Genomic DNA, 23,165 nt, shown 5'->3' on the forward strand with positions numbered 1-23,165 from the left:
ACGGACGGCCCGTGCGCTATTCATTTGTAAAAATATTCAGTACGTTAGAAATTTGAGAGTTAATACCGTCGTTAGTAATGACTTTTTGAAAAGTGACAAGCCAACTGAATGTATGCATTACGACAATTTTTTTTCCTCGCGCGGCAAGACTAACCGGAGGGAAATGACGCTAGGCAAGCCATGTAGTAGCAGGAAAAGAATACGTACGTTGGACGGAATGAAAGGAGTAGACGTAGATGGAGAATTAGTAATTGGAAGGCAGGTTTTTACATTAATTAGATTCGGGTGGACCTTAGAAATGTTTCAGGGGTTAGTAATTGGATCCATCCAAAAGCCACTTAAACTGGTAGATAACATCGGTTAATTAGTTCTACATGCTGTCAATTACCCGAAATACAATGAAACAAGCTCTGTCTACTTGGTCCCTGCGAATCTACTATTCTTCCTTCCGACAAGAACTTCTTAATTACGAGGGTAGGCTGAAAAGTAATGCACACATGCTTGTAGACCACAAATAAAATGGCCTTCAGAAGCACTCCTTTTGGCATGTGGAAGTAACATTCCCCCGCAACACGCATTCGCAGGTTTTAGGTCTTTACATTCATGCTGTGTATTTTCAGAAGCGGAAGTATGGAGACGTGTTCTAGTGCTATGTCAATGCGAGTTGAACACCGTGACTTAAAAAGTGACTCCTGCTGAGATTCATCGTCGGTTAAAGGCTGTTTATGGTGACAATACAATTGATAGGTCTACTGTAAATCGATGGGTAGTAAAATTTCGTGGTTACGAGCCTGGGAAATAAGCCATTATTGTTGATGAAAGCGGACTCGTATTTGTTAGCCAGGTTCAGTTCGGTGAAGATTTTGATCTTCCGACACATCCCTGTCATTGAACGTTGTTGACGAGTTGAATTGCGTGCTGTTAGCGAATTTTTGCCTTCACCTCATCGGCCGTTGTGTAATTATTACACTTGAGGTGTCTCTTGAGCCGGGAAAAAAATAAAAATATTGCAAGGAGCAAGATCGGGGGAATAAGGAGGGTTTTGTTTGTCTCTTCTGTAAGACGGCGTGGTATCCATCGCGCATAGATTTTACGGTATCCAAATTGTTGAATAATGAAGCCGACACGTTCCTTGGATATTCCAATATGGTTTGCGATACGCTTTTGAGTGTGATTCGCCGGTCATTCTGAATCAAATCTTCGACGGGTTTGCGATGTTTATCGTCTGCGGCAGTGATCGGGTTGTCCGCTGCGTTTTTCATGAACAATTATGGCTTTCATAGGCTCGCAACCGCGAAATGTTACTACCCATCGGTTTACAATAGACCTATCAACAGCTTCCTCAACATAAACAGCCTTTAAACGACGATGAATCTCAGTAGGCGTCACTTTTTCAGTAGTTAAAAATTCGATAACAGCACGCTGTTTAACTCGCGTTGACATAGCACTAGAACACGTCTCCATACTTCCTCCGCTTCTCAAAGTACTCTGGATGAATGTAATGGCCTCAAACCTGACGTATGCTTGTAGATGAGGAATGTTACTTCCACATGCCACCAGGAGTGCTTCTGAAGGTAATTTTATTTGTGGTCTACAAGCATGTGTGCATTAGTTTTCAGCCTACCCTCGTAATATCTTACTTCGTCCACCTTGTCTGATTTTTTCGAATTGCGCTCGTTCAGCAGCTTCTTCTCTTACCCCAATACTCATGAAACTAATGGATTCAATGCATATGCAGTTGCGGATGGGGGTCTCGGAATAATACTCTTATATTTCATTATTTGAAGAGAGCTTCGTTGGGAGTGGTTCCTTTGGATCAACAAGGCCTTCGCCGCGCTCCCGAGATAGCTGGCGGACTATGATGCATCGCGTGCCGTCAGAAGCGCTGAAAGCATTTCGATGGTATGGAAAAAAAAACAGTATTTATGGTTGCAGACGGGCGGACGCGAAACTTTCGAAACACTTTTTTATAAACGCGTGAATAATGCGATTGTCCGGATCTTGGCAGGGCATGTGTGTGTGTGTGTTTGCGGCGGGGAATGAAAAGCTTGTCGTTTTCGGAGTCCTTCCTCCGTATGAATGGGGTCCACCCCACGCCCACGCGCGACTGACCCCGTTCCTCCTACCCTCCCCCTTATCCATGTCCCCGTGTTGCCGGAGAAAGAAAAGAATAACCCCGAGACCTCGTGGGCCCGACTTGGCCGTGCCGCTGCATTGTAGTGAAGTCGACATTATGGGACTCCGTCCATTGGTACCGCTTTTCGATGTCGAGCCACGATTTGAAAGAAACATCCAGCTGGCGACGATATTTCGACGTGTCGACATTCATCTGGGTTTCGATCGAAGCCGACAATATCGTGTGTATCGAGCAATGTCGTCGTTGTTCATCCCTAATCGCATTTAAGCCTCATCGAACATGTTTTTTTGCATCGACAGATCGTCCGTATCGAATTGTTGTTGTGTTGTCCAGACACGAAAAGGGTCGGAAAATTAAGTAGTTCGGGTCTTGGCTAAATAATTTTGCGATTTTTTCAATGTGAATTGTCATATCGTTTTGTCAGATGACGTCAGGTCTTCAGAGCAGAGTGCCTGGACTGTCGTATTCTTACTTTGATTGGCGATGGGATGTTGAAGACTGTGATAAGATATGAGAACAATGGGTCCCCTCCATCCTTATCGTTCGTGGGAAAAATGACATCTTAAATCTAATAATTCTAAAGTAAACTTCTCTTAATTTATTTAAATGGTCTCTCCTAACGTAGTACGAATGGGATAATAACACAGTTGTTGTAATAGTACTTAGGGGAGGCGACCGGAAGCTATGGTCATTTGCGCCATTAGGTATGGATAGGAAAGGTTGAAGGGTCGAGAGAAACCCGGCGTCGGCATTACCCTACTCTTTGCGAAAGGCGCCAAGGGGTCCGCAGCTTTACGTCCCATCCGACGGACGTCGTACTAACTTAAAGTGCTCTCCACAAAGCACCTCAAGTAGGGATCGGGATATCAGTGAAAAATATTTATTGTCTCCAGGATTTGAACTCGGGCCCTCTCGGTGGGAAGCCTGTACTTTATCCACGTCACCATCCCGATCCCCGGATAATAAAACATTTTTGACATCATCGCTAAAGGGTACTCCTTCCAATTTATTCAAGAGAATTAATCTATAATTTAACCTTCGCTCCGTGATTAATTCCCAGAGTGGCATCTTTAATGATCTTGATAGGCTACTCAGTTTGTTCTATTCATATTTTTCAAATCTCTCTCCTCTAGCTGCAGACGATATGATTCGCCAGTCGATCCAACACCATGAGGGTCCAATAATACATTAGCAGTACATTCTAAACGAGGCCTAACCAGCGAAAGAGAACATTGAGCTCTTCATAACCTTTTCGTCACCTAAATCAATTCATGCCTCTTATCACAACGGCTTTAACCCCAAAATTATTTCCTTTACGATTGCAATAATTTGGACAAATGTTAACTGTTGGAATGAAAGTACGTTATTGATAGGCATTATGCAATTTAGAATTTTAGTGATAGATTATAAATAGGTTCGACGGGGGTTTGCGAGGTCGCTTGCGAACCCGGAAGTCTCTGGTCAGTTTCCATTCCGGACAGGGTGGGTAAGAGGGCTAGCTTATCTGATCCCTAATTTCCACCCTTAACCGACCACGCTCTCCTGCCACATTTCGATGCCGAAAAATCGATTTTAATGCCGGAACGTATTTATTTTTAATCCTTGAAAATTCTTAGATCCATGACGTTCCCTCCTCTATCATAGTATTCAACGTTACATCGCCAATCGAAGTTCTTTGCATCCATTTATCTTCTTTCCTTTGGATGTCAATTCCTCGCCTGCAAGCATAATGCTTCTTTTTTTAATTAGCTTTCCGTCCTTCTCCACACCAACATCTCCAAGTCATCCAATCCACACCTATCAGTTTGCCTCTACGATCTAGTTTCCACGTCGCACAAAAATACGTCCCGAAACAAAGTGGTCTGTAATCTTTTTGTGTTGGACATCCACTCAGAACGTCCTTACATTCCTTCATCTTGTGAAAACTATTAAGAGTCAACTTTTCTTCCATTCTTCTTGCCCTGCGTCTGTAATGCAAAAAAAAAACATTTCCACATTTCCGATGGCACTTAAATCACAGAATAATGCATTTAATACTCGGAGACACTGATGGATAAAATGTACGGCTTTTTTACCTTACTGATCGATTTAAGCTTTAAGTTATCGTCAACACATCAGAACGGTGACCAGTACGTCGGTCTACTCCATCCAGGCATGGGGCCTGTGATCTGGTGAACTCATTACGTGAGCGGGTGCGATGCCCGCGCAAGTATTGCCTTTCAAGTGTGGTGCTGAGCGTGTCGACCCCTTTGCATGGTCACCTCCGCAGGATCACGCTTCGCTTCGGTCAATGCGTCCGTACTGTCTCAGCGTCCCAGACGAAGCGTCCCCTCTCTCCCTACCGGTCCTATCGCTGGGTCCCCTTCACGGGTCACGTTGGGCGCCGATTTGGTGATCACGAGTCATTCAATGCATCGTCCGTCTTGGATGCATTGAATGACTCGTGACTATTTTTATTCCCGTCAGCGATGAGGAGGAGGTCAGAGGAGGAGGAAGTGTCCCGACTCGATAGGTCAAGGTCGCGGGAAAGGCGGCGAAGCATCGTCACCCGATCGCTCTTGGCGGCGAAATGCTAAGTATGTCGGAATAACAAAAGAAAAGCGAGCGGCGGGAATTGTTTGGCGGAATGTCTGGGATTTTCGATTTCAATTCACGTGGTCAGATGTTCGGTTGGTGTCAGTGCTTGGACGGCGAGCAAGGATCAGCGGGGTCAGTGATGAGGACCTTATTACTTCCTCATTTGAAAGGCAAAGCAAATTTATGACAATACAAAACGTCGTGGAAGCTATCACTCCAATTATTGGTTTTTGGCCACCATCCAAATTTCCCTTTTCTGTACCAATGTCTAAATTCCTTCATACCTCCCAGTGCTGTCGTGTTTCATCAATGCTTTCCATTGTCCATACTGGTTGTTTGGTGCTCATTGAGTGACTGTCTTGGGAGTATCGGAAATTCTCTGGTGAATTACATAAAACTCATTTTTCCTTTACGGTACGAAGGCTTTCTTCGTCGGTCTCTTTAAATCTTTCCAGTTTGTCTCCATCCCTCTTGCGTGGCGCGACTGTTCCTTCTATGTGCACTTACAAATCCTCTCTTTATTTTCATTCTACTCCTTCCTGTGGCTTTACAATCCTTTTCGTGGCCCTCCGTGTTTTCTGTTATAACATTTTATGTGTATATATGTCCATCCAAAAACTACCTTAACCGGTAGATTACCTAATAATAATAATGATGTATATTTATACATTATATATATATATATTATATATTTTTTTTATTCATTCACATGGAAATAGATTTAATATATATATATATATATATATATATATATATATATATATATATATATATCACATATATATATGTACATATATATATGTACATATATACGAGTTGGGAAGTATCAAAAAGAATAGAAAAAGTTCAAAGAAAAGCAGCAAGATTTGCACTCGGAAGGTACAAAAGAACTGATAGTGTTGCAGAAATGTTGGAGGGAGAGTTTGAAAAAATAGAAGAAAAAAGAGTAGGTTAGGCGCGATGCATAGAATTGTAACAAAATGACGTAGCGTGGGAAGATTTATGGAAAGAGATGGAAAAACCAAACTTAGAGGGAAAAAACGACCACAGTTTCAAAATAAAAATAATAACTCAAAATACAAATAAGAAAAAAATACTCTTTTTTTTAAACAGAACTATTGTTGATTGGAACCAGCTGCCACAGGAGGTTGGTTTGAGTCCTTTCCATCCAATTTTAGGAATTTTAAGAATAAAAGTAAAGCAGTCACTGGGTGATAAACTTCATTGATCAGTGATTATTATACTATTGTACTTATTAAAATATTGTCCTATTAGTGATGTGGACGGCGTGAGAAGTTGTATGGCAAAAGTGAATTATGTGTGATAACGGAGCGTGATTTTGAACGATATATGAAATTGAAGAGTGCGTGATTATGGACGGAGCGTTGTAGCTCATGTGTGGTGTGAACCAACTAGCCCTTGTGTGATGGATGGTAAAGGTGCGGTTGGTGATCTTTAAGTGTCATTCCATATGAGAGCATTTTGTCTCATATCTGTTCATCTCGTGTATGTATGTATTTCCATTTTTTAGAATGACAGTTGACCAGACTTGACCGTTGCCACTAGTAAAATCGCCCAATTGCGACGAGATTTATGTTATAATAATAATAGTAATAAAGTAAGAATGTGAAAAAGACATTTAGTGTGAAAATAATCCCGACAGTCTTATAATTATTATTATTTCAGAGTGTATTGAACGTACGGGCACGACAATGTAATCCGTGTATTACTTCATGTAGTAGTAGCGTTTCCGTTCCGGGCACGATTCGCCGATCTCGGTCCTGGAAGTGCGTGTGCTCGATGATTTTGGCGAAAACATTGGCGCGCAGCCTCTACTCCCGCGCATGCGTACGACATGCGTCCTCTCCCCCCGCCCCCCCCCACCCTCTTTGCCTCGCAGTGTTTACTTCTCGTGGTCTCGGCAAGGTTTTTGCGACGTAGCGGAATTGGGGCGGGGGTGTGACGCGGGGGGGGATGATGGTGACACGGGGGCGGTTTGTGCCGGAGAGACGCAGCAAGGCCAATGGCGCAGGGGGCTATTCCGAGTGGGGTTGGGGGGGGCGGGGTCATCCCGAGGGCGGCGGATGAGAGGGAACTCGGGATGATTCACATTCCCCCCCCCCCTCCCCATCCATTAAGAGAAAGGCGCGTCGTATTTCGTAATGGCGTGAGCTGATTTCAAGTCTTCATTCTTGTTAGGAAGTGTTCGTGTAACCCGGAGTATTGATTTCAAGTCTTAATTCGTGTTAGGGAGTCTTGTTTTTGCACAGACCTTAACCTCTGGATTGTCTCCCTGTGTTTTTCGTGGTCCTCGGAGTCGATAACCTTGCGTTTTACAATGCTTCCATAACACCCTGATGTAAGATAAAGAGCCTTCGGTCATCCCGCAGTAATTTGTGTGAAATAATCGAGGGTATTTTGTCTAATTTCGGTAAGAATAAATAAGAGGGTGTACTTAAATTGCGTAAGATGTGTGGAGGAAAGGAGGTGCCCAATGTCATTACGTTTCCTAACGGGAGGGAAGGTAATTCAAGAGAGTAGTTTTACGTAAAGTTAATCATTACATTTATGTCAGCTAGTGGATGAGAATTTTAATTATCCTTGAACACCAAAGAACACATTGCGCATCTATCTATGGACATGCTAACCTGCAATCCACCACTGTGGTGTGTGGCAGGCGGTCCGCATTTATGTAATTCCACTTTTGGAATTATTTAATGATTTAACCAATCTGTTTTAAATGTTTTCTATAATGTTTGCTTCATTCCCTTATTTCAAGTATTCCAATATGAATAAAATTATTTGTTTAAAAAAACAATTTGTTTTCATTTTAATGTACTTCTTTGAGTACGCATACGCAATTGAAGCGACCTGTAAATTAGTGTCGTAGTGAAAAACTCTTTTTTCAGAGCTAAATACGTTTTTTCTTATAATAAGGGAACTTGCTGGACATAATAATAATAGCGCCAATAAGAGCCTGTTTGCACTAATTCCTTCTATAGTTTCTATAGTTTTCTAACACTTTTTTGGGTATGTTCGTTGCTAACAAATCAAGGATATTATCGCCTTTAGTTGTTGAAGTGGCGGGTTGATGCAAGGAGTTCTACGTAAAGGAATTCAATGGCGACTCGCAGATATCTTTGTCTTTACCCCCCGTTGCCAAACTATGTGTGCTCCAGTCAACAGATGGGACATTGAAAATCTCCACCGATTATAACGTCGCGATCATTGTTTTATTAAATTTCGATTTGCTTGTTTAGTTCTGGTATTGAATAATCTTTGTCGTCCGGCGGCATTTGAAAACGCGCATGCGTTATTCTTTTGTATTCAGGAATTATGTTTGGAATTGCCTCATCCTTGATGTCGCAAGAGTTTTTAACTACAATAAAGATACCGCCCCCGATGGTATTTACTCTCTCATGTTGCTGTGAACGTAAAAGGATTTTGGGAAAATTTCACTGTCGGCGATATCTGTGGATGACCAGGTTTCAGTCCCAATAGTTGTATCTGCGCCTGTGCTTTGGATAAGGGTGATAGTATTCAGTTGCTTTATTTTTTTTTTAATTTCGGCTATTAACTACCAATACGTATTTTTTTGTTCTTTTTAAAATGGCCTATCGGGGGTGGAGGATGAGTAATGGTTCCTGAATTACGTTAGGGCGAAAGTGGACTTGCGTAATTTAAAGATGACTAAATTCCACAAAGTTACCCCTGCACATACTGATTACTCTAATTACTGAAACTATTCAGATCGTAATGTAACTATCGTTATTGCGTGCATTAATTAACCTGATTGATCGATCACATGGCGGAATTTTGGGGGGAATTTGATTCGAATATGGCTAATGTCTCTGGGGTAGACTTAACCAAATCCAAGTTTTGCGATTTTTGGATAATCTACTGGAACAGCGAAGGAGAGACAGAAAAAGGAACTACCTAGATTACCCAGGAAGTATTACTTTCAGGAGTTGAAGGGCTTGCGTAATAGCGGGGCTTGCAGTCGATTCTTGCCTGACATATTTAGTGTCGCAATTTAGTGACGCCATATGACGCTTTAGACAAACGCTACCAGCGCCAATTATTTTAAGTGCACTTCGTAAATTGACTTCAAACACATCGGGATTTTTTCGTTCTCCTTTTCAGAGTCATCCTCTATTATACGAAGCGGATGTGGTGGTGGTTATAGAATGATCGGAAGTAGATTAATTTTGAATTACCGTCCTCAAACGCATTATATTGTCGGGAAAATTGGGAAATTTGATGAAAAGGTTATCTTTCGCTAGTTAGGCCTCATTTTTAGTATGCTGCTAGTATATGGGATCCTCATTAAGTTCGATCAATTGCCTAATTGGATTGCATGCTGCATAGGGAAGCTAGATTTGGGAAAAGTTGCTATGATAAACTTAGTGGCGTATCGAAATTATTAGAGGAGATAGGTTAGGGAATCACTCACAGAGCGAAGTTTAAATTATAGATAGAATGTCTTGCATTAATTGGAAGGATGGCTCTTTAGCGATGATGTTGAAAATGAAATTGTTAACTCCATCGTAGGAAAAATAATGTAAATAAGCGTAGACTGAGTAAGTGTAGACCTGTAGGAGTGAGAGATCAGAAAAACGTTGTCCGACCGAGCTAGGGGGGGAAAAGGATTTCGGATCGAAGTTAGTCTGATGTGTAATCCCCCCCTTGCCACACATCCAATTTTTTATTTATTTCTATATATACCGTGCAAGCCGCCTTGAGGGTGTGTGGCAGGGGGTGAATACCAACCAGAATAATTTTACCCGTAAATGATCCTACCGCGGTCGAACAATGTTATTATGATCCCCTATCGTTCGAGGAAAAAAATGACCGCTTACATCTATCTCTTCTACACTTAATCTCTCTAATTTTATTGGCTTAGTCTCTAGTACGATGGGGGTAATGATACATATTCAACATCACTGCTAAAGAGACCTCCTTCTAATTCATGTGCAAGAGATTTAATCTGAAGCTTAGCGGTGGCTTTGCCGGCTACTATTTAAACGTAAAAAATTCTTTCTTTTTAATTATCCTTATTCAACTTAGGAAGACAGATATCTGCCTAACGAACTCTTGCATGAGATACCAAATGCTTTTTTGTGACGCCTGTGCTTTGCTCTTTCCGTGAAACTTGCTCCCTCCCGTTTGTTTTTTTGCAAACGCACGGCACGATCTTCGTGTTATTGCTTTTCTGCGATCTCCTACTTTCTTCTGTAATATCCTTTCACCCTTACCGTCGTTCTTATAATATTTCCGGGGTCCAAGGAGACCTTCGCTCCTCATCCAACTCCCCTTGTTTGTCGCTGGCGAAGGCCGCCGGATATTGGGTGCGAGAGCGGCATTTCGGGGGTAAGTGGTTTCGTTTGGGAGCGGGAGGCTGGCCCGATCGAATTCGATCGGCGGGCGCCATGTGCTGCGAATCGAATTTCGAGAAATGTGCGACTGAACCGCCATGGCAAAATAAATTGTTGATATTGCATACCACGTTTCCCGTGGTCACGTCGCATTCACTTGGCAACTCACATTTATATAAGACCATGCGATTTCACGACACTGTTGAATACTGTTTTTCAAATCACCTTTCGTCTCCCTACTAACTACATCGGTGTGAAATGTTGAGGGTAGAGTTATTTTCGGGTTTTATCGAGGTACCCGTCCCGTTAGTTTATGTTACTCATATTAACTTACACGTTCGCTGGGGTTTTGAGGGTCCCTTATGTCAGTTATTCGGAGAATTTCATCGTCTTTATCTTTTAAGTTCATTCTATTGACTAGGATTACATTAAAAAATGAGTTCCCCTGGTACATTTTACGTAGTTCTTTCTTAAAGATGGCGCTTTCAACAAGAATCCTTATTTCAACCTGAAGATTTCTTCCTACACCCCAAAAAACATATATTTTAATAGTCAAGTAAGATTACTAATCGTATTTCGCCGCCATCTAAAATATAGCATCATATTTCACCTGCAAGTATTTACAGTGAGCAGTTTTGAATAAAATATGGCTAAATATACTTATAATCATATGGTATCTGTGGGTTTGGAAAAAAAATATGTAATGTCACTTATGATAAGTGTAATCATGTATTGACTTTCTTTCGCAGAAACGAAACTCAAGGCGAGTAGACCTGAAGTTAATTTCCGTCCTTCCGCAGTATCATATCATGACAATCATTGATTAGCACGCGTCGTTATCCATCATATCGGTGGGGGATTGTCATTACTAACTGCTAGAACTATGTGTTATTATTATTGGCATTCCAGGGGTCAAGGTAGACTTTGAATGGACACAGACTATACAATTGTTCTAGAATGTATTTACTTGCATTACCCTGCAAACCACAACCTGACATAATAAAATTGCACACGGTAAGGTCTCTTCAGTTCCGCATACTTCTTTCTCCCTTGATTCCGTCTAACATACCTATACTATTCCTGCCCTTTCTCGTTTGCTTAACATTCTCCCCTCCAGTACAGTCTTCAACATGCCACTGCCAATAAATATGCTCTGTAACCATTTTTCCTGTCTCCTTTTGATTTCTCCCGACAATCTCCTTCTATCACTCCATATCTAGCACTTCCTCATTTGTTGTCTTCTCTGTTCCATTACACCTTCTCCATTCTTCTCCACACCCACATTTCAAAAGCCTCCAGTCTAAGTCTATCCTCCTGCTTCAATGACCACGTTTCCGAGAAGTACGAAACAGCACTCCTTGTTATAGTTTTCACGAGTCTTTTCTTAATATCCTTACTCAACGTCCCTGTCATAAATTCCCTCCTCCTTGTGAAATCCTCTTTGCCTAGCGCAATTCTTCTCCTTGTGTCCTTGCTACTTCGACCATTTTGGTCCAAAACTCTTCCAAGATTCAAAGAGAAATATCATCTGACGCTGGTTAGGTCTCATGTAGAATATGATTTTAGTATATGGGATCCTCACGAAGTTAGAATGACCGCTGAATTGGTTTGCGCGCAACGTAGAGGAGCTAGATTTGTAAAACGTTGTTATGATAAACTTAGTAGCGTATCCATAATATTAGAGCAGCTAGGCTCAATCAATGGAGCGAAGGTTAAAATAAAGATTGAAACTCTTGTATAAATTGGACGTCTCTTCAGCAGTGATGTTGAACATTTATTATTATTATCCCCATCGTACTACGGTAGGAGACATCATGCTGGTAAATTTAGAGACATTAAGCGTACAACAGATAGATTTAAGATGTCATTTTTTCCACGAACGATAAGGGATCAGAATAGCATTGTCCGACCGCGGTAGGGGTAAACTTAATCGGGTCAAAATTATTCTGGCGTGTATTCACCCCCTGCCACACACAGATTAATGGTGGCTTGCAGGGTACGAAAATATCTAAATGAAAATAAAGATGAGTAAACTGCTCCACTTGCTCTAGATTTTCCCTCCTATTTTAACGCTTTGCTTAAACTTTCCTCTTTTTCGAAAACCGCATAGCGTTTGATTTTTTTATCGTTTTGATAATGTATAAAGAGTGCATTAATTTATTTTCAATGTTTATAAAGTAATTGAAAATGGTATGGCAGATTCACGTGGCCAGAGCCACTTACTTGAATGAGCGACACATTCGGCCGTCCGTATGACCGAGATAGGATCCCAAGAAGTCTTTGCTCTTTTTTTATCAAGTCTTCCGGTGGGCGTTACTGAATTCTGACACTAATTCAAATTAAAGGATCGGGAAAATCGTGACAGCAATGCGGCGGATATTGGCGACTGCGAAGTCGAGTGAGAATGAATTGGTGGGAAGTTGATCTTGTTTACGAGTGATGATGTCCTTTCCTAATACGGCCTTCCTTCGCCTTACCGCCCGCTAGGTGTTTGAAGGTCAGCGATGTCCACGCACATAGTGGCGAAACGAAGGGAAAGATGGACGATTCCAATCAATCGAAAAACTAATATTTTAACGGGATTAAATGTTTAGTAATTTTGCCGCTCTTATGCCCAACGCATATCGAAAGAAGATGAAATGATTTCGAAGGTAATGTAAATGCAAATATTAAACATCGTAGGGAAATGTCGATTTTTTTAAAAAATATTTTGCAAAGTTGTGGGAAAATCTAATTTAATATGCCAGAGAGAGTTGTTACTCCGCCTTAGTTTGGTCTTATTTGTAATTAAGCGTTTGGGATGCATGGGAGAAAATAAGTAAGGACTCCATAAAAAAATAAGAGTTGCTACGAGGTGGTATTAATTGTGAGGGGTTTGGTACATTTCTAAAAGTTATGATCTCGCCTTCCATCTTCGTGAATCTTTCCCAATCTGATCCCTTCGACGCACTCCTATGCACGCTTTCTAACTTGTCGTAGGCATTTTTGTTTTTACAATTCTAGCAGCTTTTCTCTGAACGTTTTCCAATTTCATAATGAAAACATCTTGTCCCATGTACCCCGAATGCGTGCCGCGTATTCCAATCGTTGCCTACGTAACTAGGCGGTGAGTTTCACATCTCTTTTACAGATTCATCACGTTTTCACGCAACCCATCCGATGAAATTCTAGTTTCACTAAACCCTCATGCTCTTTCGATATCTTTTATCCCTTTGAAAAGTTTGACGTGAGTGAAAAACCAGAGTATTTTACCTATTAATCTAGGATCTAGCAAACTAGGATCATAATCCATAAATCCTCTCTCGAAGGACACCACTATGGAACCCTAAGTGCCGTCAAAGAAGCTTGCACGCGTACCTTTAAGGACCTTCCGGAATCCGCATACCAGGGAGCATTCGAGTTGTTCGGGAAAGCCACTGACCAACGTGGGTGGACGCTCAATGGATGTACTTGGAAGAATTCATTTATTTATTTCACATTAATCTGAAAACAGCACTTCGGCCGAAACATTGAACTTAAAAAATTATATAACAATAGAAACAATTAAAAACTCCCAAGCCCTAGGTGGAGAAAACCCCGCGTAGGTGGGAATCGAACCCGCTACATCTGTAATTCATTGTCTCGGGCGTGACTTCATGGAATCGACTTAACATAATGAAAAGAGAAACTTTGTAATTCCACATAGATTTATTAGACGGAAGACCTAGGTTTCGACGTGGACGTCATCATCACCTGATGATGACGTGCCACGTCGAAACCTAGGTCGTCCGTCTAATAAATCTATGTGGAATTACAAAGTTTCTCTTTTCATTATGTTCCGCTACATCTGGGTTGGTAAACATTTGGATAAATCGTAGCGATATCTGAAATAAATTATTTTTCCGAAACTTTTCCCGATACTTTTTATACAAACCATGTTTATCGGGTAATAATCGGGTAGAAACTAATAATTCCAATCCATCGATTCTTAACCTACGATCCTCGCCAATCTCCCAATGCCTGAGAGTCGGAATCCTGTGCCCGGACCCCATGAATTCGTTTACCGCTGACACGATCGGTCGTATCCGTTAGGATTGCGTCCGTGAGTCCCTTTATCTGTTGCCTTGATGTCCGAAGCGGGTTTGTTCCACCTCACCCCACCTGGCCTCGTGACCCTTCGCCCCCCCCCCCCAACGCCACCCCTCCCAACCCCTTCATTGTAATGGGTCCACTCTCGTTATCCCGAACTCGGCACCCATCTCATCCGTTCCGTCAAACCGGTCCTCGTTGACCCCCCACCCTGAATCCCTTCGAGGGTAGTGGTCTCGGTGGTGGGCCCTGCGTCATGGGTCTCGGTGGATTGTTCGATTATTATGAACATCACGACGCGACGTAAATTGAAATCGCCAGCCCGTATTTTGACATCGCGTCGCTACCTGATCGACATCGAACGTCCAAATTTGCATCCCCTAACGCCAAGCACGCATCCGCTGCGCGGTTTTACACTATTCTCACGCTATCGTCGATAGATACGTACTCCCCTCTCCTCGACTCTTTTATGTTTTCTATGTTGGTGCACGAAATATTTGTTATCTTAATAATCCTAGATGTTCCCTCTCCATCGGTTATGTCTCATGACGTCGAGGGTTTGGCATTGGAAGAATATTTGTTACCCTGCTAACGTTTATCACACTGTGTTTGTGTTACAATGTGAGCGAATATGTACTCATACATGTGCTCGTATTTTTCCATTTATAGCTGGTGCCCTATTTCATCCTTCCGTCGGCTCGGGGCAATTTTGAATGCCAAGATGTACCGAAACAACGTCGAGCAAAGGCATTCATTCGTTTTCTCATCGAAACTTGCTGTTTGCATATACTACCTTGATCAAAAAGTTCCCGGAATAACCACCGTGTGGCGCTCCCATCGTTCCGATTTGAGTTCTGTTTTTTTTGTTAAATTGGTACATCTGTTGTTGATATTCCCTTTAAATCTTAGTGTCATAACTTGACATTTGCAAAAGTTACGTAGCCAAGAGTACATCTATCTCTGTGTGTTGGCGATTTTTTACAATTGCAGAAATGGATTTAAATTTGCAACAACGAACTTGTATTAAATTTTGCGTAAAAAACGGATTTAGTGGCGCACGGACGTTGGAAATGTTGGAAAAGTGTTTCGGCAACGATTCTCTAAAAAAAACGGTCGTTTACCAGTGGCACGAGCGGTTCAGAAGTGGTCGTGAGTCAATCGAAGATGATGAACGCAGTGGCAGACCATCGACATCGAAAGTCGGTGAAAAAATTGATAAAGTAAAAGAAATGTTGGTCAATAACCGCAAATTAACCATCAGAGAAATAGCGGAGGACTTGAACATTGCCTATGGATCCGCCCAAGACATTGTGGTTAATGATTTGGGTTTCCGTCGTGTAGCAGCAAAGTTGGTTCCAAAAGACCTCAATTTCATGCAAAAAAGAGACCGTGTTGACGTCGCAAAAGACATGATTTGCGAGGTTGAATCCGATCCCACATTCATCAAAAGGATCATTACTGGAGACGAGACGTGGGTTTATGAGTACGACACGCAATCCAGACATCAGGCAAGTGAATGGCGTTCACCAAATGAGCCGAGACCAAAAAAACCACGTCGTTTTCAGTCAAAAAAGAAGGCAATGCTGACGGTTTTCATGGATTACAACGGTGTAGTGCATCATGAATTTTTGCCAGAAGGCCAGACAGTAAACAAAGAGTATTATTTGGGCGTTATGAGACGTTTGCGTGAAGCAATTCGCCGAAAGAGACCAGAAATGTGGGCAGAAAACTCGTGGATTTTGCACCATGATAACGCACCGTCGCACAGTGCTATCATTATTCGTAATTTTTTGACGAAAAATGCAACAAATACCATCCAACAGCCACCGAATTCACCTGATTTGGCTCCCTGTGACTTCTTTCTGTTCAATCGAGTTAAAAAACCATTACGGGGAACGCGTTTTAGCAGCCGAGAGGAAGTAATGGAAAAATCGCAGGAAGCACTGATGGACATACCGAAAACCGAATATAAAAAATGTTTCGAGGATTGGATCAAGCGCTGGCATAAGTGTGTTGCAGTCGATGGGGATTACTTTGAAGGGGACAATATAGATTTAGATGAATAAACTTGTATTTTTAATTTTCTGAATAAATTCCGGGAAATTTTTGATCAAGGTAGTATGTCCCAGTGATGCCTGAGGAATTATCGATTTGTTTACCTTGCAGTGGTAGATGCAGGATATTGGGAAAGCGAAAATAAATACGCAAGTGATTGATATTTAGAGAATTAGTTAAAAAATCTATTTCGTCGTGTGCTCACCACCAAGAAGAAAGTTTCGCACGAAGAAGACGACTGGAACGCCGGAGAAACTGTTGTTTTTCATAAACATTAAATTGGAGACAGATTTTTAATTAATCCCTCCACACTCTTAGGGGTGGATGGGAGGAGGGGAGATTAAAGTCCCATGAACACACAAAAAGAACAGAATATGCTTCTAGTATATGGGATCCTCAAGTGATGGTTTCATTGCCGAATTAGATCGCGTGTAGCGTAGAGGAACTAGATTTGTTAAACGTTGTTATGACAAACATATGATGAGTAGTGTATCAAAATTATGATGAGTAAGGGCGGAATTCACTCACGGAGCAAAGTTTAAATTACAGATTAAATCTATTGCATAAATTGGAAGGATCTCTTCTTAGCGATTAGGTTAGTAATGTATTATTAGCAAAATCGAACTACGGCAGGAGAGATCATATGAATGAAATCAGAGAGATTAAGTGTAATATATAGATGGATTAAGATTTCATTTTTCCCACGGGCGATAAAAGATCAGGGTAGCATTACACGGCCGCGCTAAGGGGGGGGGATTATATTTTTAGATGAAAGTAAAGTTTGCTGTGTTATCATCCCCTGCCACACACAGTGGCGGTGGTATGAATGAACGAAAGAATGAAAACACGTTTGGTTGAAGATGAAGACTGGATCACGGATCAGTAATCGACGTCACCCTGTTCTTAGGTCGCTTTGGGTTCTTTTGAATCCTTAGGGATGTGCTCTCATAGGCTTCGTGACCCTCAAGTTCGAGGTGCTTTTCTTCTCCCGAATTGGGGAGTCTGGTGGAAAGGATGTTGCATCCTCTTTCGCTACGGGAGTTGATGACCGGAGAGACCAAGTGAGAAGTTTGAAGAGGTTCGGAATGAAGTCCGGCGAGGGAGGAATCTCTGGGTGACCAGGAGTCGTATTTAAAAATTTTCCTTCACTAAGAGGTAAGAGGTAAGTAATGGATAAGAGGAAATAGGTAGAGGCAGGAAAGGTAGATGAAGGGCCTATTGATTGGCATTGAAATGCTGAAGACTGTGATGGAGAGAAGAAATTTAGACAAGCGAGGAAAGGGCAGGATAATAGGGATGTCGGATGGAATGAAGGGAGGAAGGAAGTACACGGTGTTGAAGAGGGGCTAATTGTAGAATAGGATTATGGGTCGTGTTTGTTAGGAGACAAAAGGATATTGTCTCTGTACCGTTTAGTAGCTTGTGCCCATTCGAAGCCTACCTTAACCGGCAGTTTACTAATAATAATAAAATAATAGGTAAGAATAATGTGATTTTTGTAAACGTTTGTTTGGATTCAGTGGATATTCTAGATAATTTCGGATTGAACGAAAATGCCGCCATTATGAAAGTGGCGTTTGTTTCCTCGACGAATCTTTCGTGCATTTAAATTTCGAATTGTGTTGTCCTAAAATTGAAAGAGATAATTTGAATATTTTTTTATGAAAACCACATTTTGGTAAATTTCAACTGTTTCGCGGTTTGATTCTTTAAACGGGACGTGATGTTGGGAAGATCATGTTTGAGATGGGAAAAGAGAATAAAATGTTACCCTGATATGCTGAAAAATTTTCAGTGCGGAGTAGTTTAAAAAAATATCAGTCCCCTCTCCCTCCCCGTCCCAATTTGGACCCTATGAGGTCAGTGGTCGTTTTATTTCGTTGTCATAGGTCATCCAACTAGTATTGGTTTGTGATAGATTTACGTAGTGTCCTGCTTTCTGCATATGTTTCATAGTTGTTTGCTCCCGTCCATACGCACGTGGTACCCTGACAGCTCCCGCTAGGGTCTCGTAATGGCGTCTCGTTATTCGCCCTTGGCCGATCTCTGTAATGCTTCCCTTAAGTGGATGGCCACTCGTCGCATGTCGTTCGGTCGAACCACTTCTCCGTATCTTCTAATCTGCTTCACTCCTGCACTTGTTCACGATTCTCATTTCTTGAAATGCCAACTCCAAATGTATTTCCACATTTCCCTTGACCCCTTTCCAAATGCATATAGTCTATTGTTACGACCCTTAGTGTGTACTCGTTTCCTCAGATTTACGAAACCTTCTTCACATACATTCTTGTGATTTCCCCCATCTTACAAGTCATTCAGGTGCATTGTTGCCCCCTTTTTTATTATACTCTCTTGGGACACGGAGCGTTGAGTTAACACGCGCCCGTTCTACTTTCGGCAGCGGAGACAGGGGCGTATCAGTGTTTCTGTCTTAAGGTAGTTGTACTTTCAAGACGAGATGACTCCCGGATATTCACAAATAAAATCCACAATATGACCCTCAATGGGGTCATCTCGATTGAGAGAATCATTCGTTTTTATTGACACCAATATCCACGCTGGTTCGTCCTTCAAAGCGTTCTTCAAAAAAAAAGAACATTTTCCTCATGGAGTCCCACGAACGATCCTGCTATCACAGTAAAATGGTTGTTTAAAATACTAAATAAATAATCTAGCATTTTAATACTAATTTTCAGAGAGGAGACAGGATTGTTATATTTCTACAATTCTAAGTTGAAAAAATGCTGACGGGTTTCACCTTAACATGGCATCGATGTTCTTCCTACTGAGAACGTAGTCTAAGGCGGACTCTTCATTTGGTTTTTTGTTTGCGGCTCTTTACGTGCACGTTGCTGAGAAGGCCGTTTTTATTTTCAAACATAAAAAAAATATCAAGCGGTCAATCATATCCCAACAGCGATTGTCTTTTCCGCCAAATGGTCAGATAATCTTTCTTATTTCTTAAAAAAAAATTTCCGTTAAAGTTAATTGAAAAAAATTTTTTCAATGCGCAGTTGGAAATCCAGAAATAATTTAATAATGGAAACGCTTAATTCCGTGAAAAACTTCAACAAATGAACAGTTAAGTTAATTTTGTATGACTTAATTCAATGAATACATGGGCGTAGAGTAAGATAGTTGGGAATTGGGATGGTGCGGGGGATAACGTACAGGCTTCCCACCGAGAGGGCCCGGGTTCAAATCCTAGAGATAACAAATATTTGTGAGTGGTATCCCGATCCCTAGTTGAGGTTTTTGTGTGGAGAGCACTTTGAGTGAGTACCACGACCGTCGGATGGGACTTTAAACTGCGGACTCCTTGAAGCCTTTCGACAAGAGTAGGCTAATGCTGACGCCGGGTTTCTCTTCACCCTTCCTTTCCCATCCATCTCTAATGGCGCAAATGACCTTAGCTGTCGGTCACTTCCCTTAAAAACTATTTCTAGTAAGATTATTAAGAAAAGGTTAGTGAAAACCTGGATTTGGAGCTTGGTTTTGTACGGCGCGAAAACTTGATCAATGAATCAAAGTGATAAGGGGAAATCGGTGGCTGTTGTAATGCGTGTAAGCATGAGGTATAAGAAATAAGGACGGGAAATCTGGACGGAAAGGGAAACAAAGGAAGAAGAGGTATAGTGGGGGAAGAGAAGGGGATCACAGGGTGTAAATCCGAAGAAGGGAATCCTAAAATTCTCTAATTAAGGCAAATGGATGCAGAGAATTTTGATGTGGACTGTGACTGAGTACTCGGAGGGCCTGGGTCAAATTCCTGGAGACAAGAAATATTTTTCGGAGGTATCTCGATCCCTAATTGAGGTTCTTTGAGGAGAGCACTTTGCGTGAGTACGCCATCCGTCGGACGTTAAACTGCGGACCCCTTGGCGCCTTTCGTTGATCCGACGCCTGGTTCTTCTCCACCCTTCCTCCATTCCAATCCATCCCTAATGGCACAAATTACCTCTGCTGTCGGTCGCCTCCCCTATGAACTTATACTGCGACTATTGTAGGGGGGAGAGAGTTTGGTAAGCGAGGAAGAGATAGGGAAAGGCTAGGCATGTCCTACGGAATGAATGAAGGGAGGGAGGTAGGAAATATTGGGAATTGAATGTAGTTCTACTAGTTTAGCGTGGGGGATGTCAGGTCGTTACTTGTTGGGCGAGGCCTAGAAAGGTAGCGATGCTCTTGTGTTCATCCAAAGCGTTCCGTAAACGGTAGACTATCGAGTAAATAGTAAATGAAGCAAGGCAAATGAAAAAAGTGGATACGTATTTATATCCCTCGATCCTCACTTGCTAGAGCCACAGTCCTTACACCTAAAAGCCGCTAAATCGCCGCCGGTGCGTGTGTGGAAGGGCCGCGAGGAGCGAATTCGGGTGACGGAGTGTGTTTGAGCGGTTTTGCGGAATTTATTTCAAACGTGTGCGCACAAAAATTCAGGATTCAGTTTACGCGATCTCCGTAATTCATGGCGAAGTAGCCTTTTTTTTTTCATTTGAGCATTTTTCGCCCGCTTGGTTGGGATCCAGAGGTGAGTGTTTTGGGGGTTGGGGGGGATTGTGGTGTTTAATTTAGGGAGACCTGCCCTCCGGTCATTTGGTCAGTTCCGGGCCCCAGCCGGTTGGGATTCGTTTTGTTGAATTTGTTCCACGGCGGTGAATTGCGAGCTGGTCCAACTGGACTCAGTCGTGACACTCATGGCGTCAAGGCTAAATCCCATTCACGCGTTTGCTTGCTATTTAATGCTCTCTGGATTGCGGAATCAGAGCCCATTTCTGTCGTCATTCAAGTCGTTTTCCGTGTGCTACTGACGTTTTTATTTGATGTTGGTACGGTGGGGGTCACGCCAAATAAAATTCAGGGTTGATGACTGCCCGAAAAAAACAGTTGCGAGATTTATTGATGGAGAACTAAAGAGCCTGATGCCGTATCCTGAAGCTGATGGGGTATGAATGGGTCATCGAGACCAACTTACTATCATGGTATTCAACCTAAAAGGTAAGGTAGATTTTGGGTGGACGCACAGGCATTTACGTTAGAGGAGCTATATTTGTAAAACGTTTTCATTATAAAATAAGCATCTTATCAAAATTATTAGAGAAACTGGATTGACAGAAGGTTAAATTACAGATTAAATTTCTTGCATAAATTGGAAGGATGCCCCTTTAGGAATGATGTTGAAACTGTATTGTAGTAGTAGTAGTATTTAGGGGAGGCGACCGACTGCTGAGGTCATTTGCGCCATTAGGGATGGGCAGAGAAGGATGAAGGGTGGAGAGAAACCCGGCGTCGGCATTAGCCTACTCTTAACGAAAGGCGCCAAGGGGTCCGCAGCTTAACCTCCCATCCGACGGACGGCTTACTCACTCACTGTACCCTCCACAAAGCACCTCAAGTAGGGATCCGGGTATCACTGAAAAATATTCAACACCGCCTGGATTTGAACCCGAGTCAGTACGATAGCCATCGCACCATCTCGATCCCTTTTGAAACTGTATTATTTGGCCTATCGCACTACGGTAGGAGAGGTCATGTCAGTAGAATGTGAGTGATTAAGTGTAGAATGGATAGATTTGAGATTTCACTTTTCCCGCAAACGGTAAGTGATCAGAATAACGATGTCCGGCCACGACGGGGGAAGTATTTTGTGTCAAAAGTAGTCTGGTGTATAATCACCCCCTGCCACAAATCCTAGCGGTCGCGTGCAGGGTACAATGTTGTTATAATGTAATAAAAATAACAATGCAACCCGACAACAGTAACACTTGCAATTATGCATATCTCCTCCCTCCCTTACCTACACTACCCATTCCCCCCACCTCTCCCGCTTAATGTTTCTGCCCTCTATTTCAGTCTTCGACTTTCCATCACCAATCTAAATGCTCTGCATGCATCTCTCCTGCTTCCTTTGGGTTTTTCTCCCAACAATCCTATCCTCCTCCACCATAACCCCCCGTACTTCGTTTGTTTTCTTTTCCGTCCATTTTACTTTTTCGTCCTAAATCAAGTTTTCATTAATCCTTTTCTTTACATCCAATTACTGCCCTACTCCAATTATTCTTTGTCGTAAACTCCCTCTTCCTTGTAGAAATTATCAGGACCCATGTTTTCTATAAAATATTTTACAATGTGCATCCGTGTAAATTTGAATTTCTGCAGCGCTCGAGTCGCGTGGGTGTGTCATCTTTCTCGGGATCCTTTTTCATGCGGCATTAGCTGGATGCCTCCATAACAGATCCTGACTTGTGATTCCATGCCCGGCGCGAACCCTTTTGTGGTCAACTCTTGTGTCAGCCCTCTTCTAATCCTTCATCACTCAACTCTTTGTTTTTTGCTGATTACAAACTTTCAGAACGCGAGAGAAAGCCCTTTTGGACTGAGTAATATCATTTTCTCATCTGAATCCGTTTCGGGTTTTAGCATGGAGAGATTTTCGCAAGTCGTTAATACGCGGTGTTAAATTTCCAACAACTGTCCAGCGTCCTTTGTCGCAATAAATAATTTGAGAGCTTTTAGCAGTATTATGTTTCATTCCAAACGTGTTTGATTAATTGTTGCAACTACTCAGTTATTATTTTTTTCAATTTTGGGGATATTGTTCCTTCTTTCGATGTGATGAAACGGTTGAGAAACACTTTCCCATTACTTCTTGTGCAGCGTAGAGAGTGGTGATAGAAGAGGAGTCTCCTTGTTCGTCGAGTTTCTTCATACAAGTAGTCAAAAATCAGAACCGCTTAACTTAAATTTGGCTACGGATTACCTTACCCGCACAGTACTTACACTGTCTGGTGGCTAACGCTTTCGATGGTCAGTCCCCAGTTTGCGGATTCACGCCACAAGTGAATACCCACTTACTTATTCCCAGCTTTCGCCTGGAGATGCGTGATTTCATCCACTGGGTATAAGCAAAATACAATCACCATACACCGTTAAGCCCACGCAAGACCTACATTGCA

This window comes from Hetaerina americana, unplaced genomic scaffold (assembly GCF_022747635.1).
Source record: "Hetaerina americana unplaced genomic scaffold, ioHetAmer1.1.p SCAF_9, whole genome shotgun sequence".
Taxonomy (NCBI): domain Eukaryota; kingdom Metazoa; phylum Arthropoda; class Insecta; order Odonata; family Calopterygidae; genus Hetaerina; species Hetaerina americana.